Raw genomic sequence first — 1,933 nt, forward strand, 5'->3', positions numbered from 1 at the left:
AAATCCAAAGGTGCTTATGCGAGGCTGATCTGACATGCTATAATTAAAGTTCATTCCAGCAGACTCGATTGAGTCTGTTGTAGCGTGGTACAGGTACTCCTCACTTAACGTTGTCCCGGTTAATGTTGTTTTGCTATTGCATCACCTATCTATTAGAGAACATACACATTTAAAGTTGCACAATGTTTGGTTACAATGGTGTTTGGCTGCCGCCTGCTAGTAGATAACTACTATGACGTAATTGGATTCGCTCAACACCGTTTTGCTTAAAGTCACATTTTTCAAGAATGTAAATTATGATGTTAAGCGAGGAGTAGCTGTAATTACTGCGCTCCAGCAGCCTCCAGCATCTCATGTATCAGTCTCCTCAAACTTAAAAACGGCAGCTGGGGTGCTTTATGTAAAGCTCATTTGACAAGCTTTAGATAAAGCATCCCCGTTTAGATAAAGCACCCCCGCTGCTTGTTTGACAAGCTTTAGATAAAGCCTGGGCTTTGAAGTCACCTCAGGACCCACCCAAGAGCCATGGCAGAGAGCATCCTCCCATGGAGGCATACAGCATACAGGGAGATAATAATGAGCCAGGAAGTCAAGGGACTCGCTATGGGTATTTCCCATACTTCTGGGCCCTGTTGGTTGCCCCTGGCCTCTTCCCCCCTTTCTGCCACGTGTCAGGGTGCTTTTGGGTGTCTTCACAGGTGCTCCAAGCGCTTCAATGAGTGGCTCTTGGGAACTGCTCTAATTAAAGTGCCCACAGTTTTGTTTATTCAGTGACCTATGCTTCACAATGGTGGCAGAGGCGCTTTAATGAAAGCACGTTTGACGAGCTTTAGTTCAAGTACGCCTGCTGCCATTTTGAAGTGCGGGGATGCTGACACACATTATGTTGAGGCTAATGGAGCTTCCTAAGGATCACACTTCAGCAGGCTCAGTTAATCAATTCTGCTCTGATACAGTCTAATTAGAACACGTCAGAGCGGCGCTGGCCACGTGTATACGCACTCTTTAAGCCTCCCTTACAGGTATTGGGTGTTGGCTGCAGCCAAGGCTAAAGACTTCAACTGGGGTGTGCCATGCTGCCACTGGGAGCAAAGCCAGAGCTTTCTGGCTGGAGGGTCTTGCCCCTCTGCTCAGGGTCAGACTTTTGCCCCATGGCCAGATTGGTATGGACTGGGCAAGGGGGGTGGGGGCGGTTACTTCCTCTCTAGCAGGACCTTGGCTGTTTTGGGGATCTCTTGAGCATGTACTAACCGCCACTGCGGCAGCAGGACGGTGGCTGCCGTAGCCCCCACTTGCTTTACCTATGGCACGCTAAGGTGTTGTGCATGTGTATCCGGGCTGACTGTAGCTTAGGCCAGGGGTTCCCCACCTTTTTAGATCACGGACCGGCAGACCACAGACAGGAAGCCACCGCAGACCAGCCAACTGAGGATCGGCAAACTATACTTGGTATAAAAAAGGGTTGGCTGCTGCTCCACAGTCTGCAGGTCACTTCCAGACTGGCAGCCAACCCTCCTGCGCACCAGCAGCCGACCCTTACCAGGCCACGGCCCGGGAACCTCTGGCTTGTAGCGGCTGGTATGCAGAGGGAGACTGCTGCCTCAGGAAGAGGGCTGCACTAGACTCCTGCAGCTCCCTTGCAGCCCTGCTTCCCTATAAGTCCGTCACTGCCGCCTGGGCAAAAAAGCCCCCGATGTGCAAAGAGCGAGATGGAGAAAAATACCCCCGCACTTGTAGCCAGGCAGGGGAAGAGGCTTCGTGCAGGCGCCACGGCCGCAGCCAGGCTGCGGCATGACGTCACGTCCCTTTGGCCCCGCCCCTGGCTGGAACCCGGAAGTGGGCGGAGCTAGCGGGTGCCGGCTGGGCTGGCGCTGCTTGGCGCGCGGACTGGAGCAGCCCTGCTCCGCCTGGGCGGGCTGGCGGGCGCGGGGGG

Source organism: Gavialis gangeticus, unplaced genomic scaffold, assembly GCF_001723915.1.
Source record: "Gavialis gangeticus isolate Ggan-Ray unplaced genomic scaffold, GavGan_comp1, whole genome shotgun sequence".
Lineage (NCBI taxonomy): Eukaryota > Metazoa > Chordata > Crocodylia > Gavialidae > Gavialis > Gavialis gangeticus.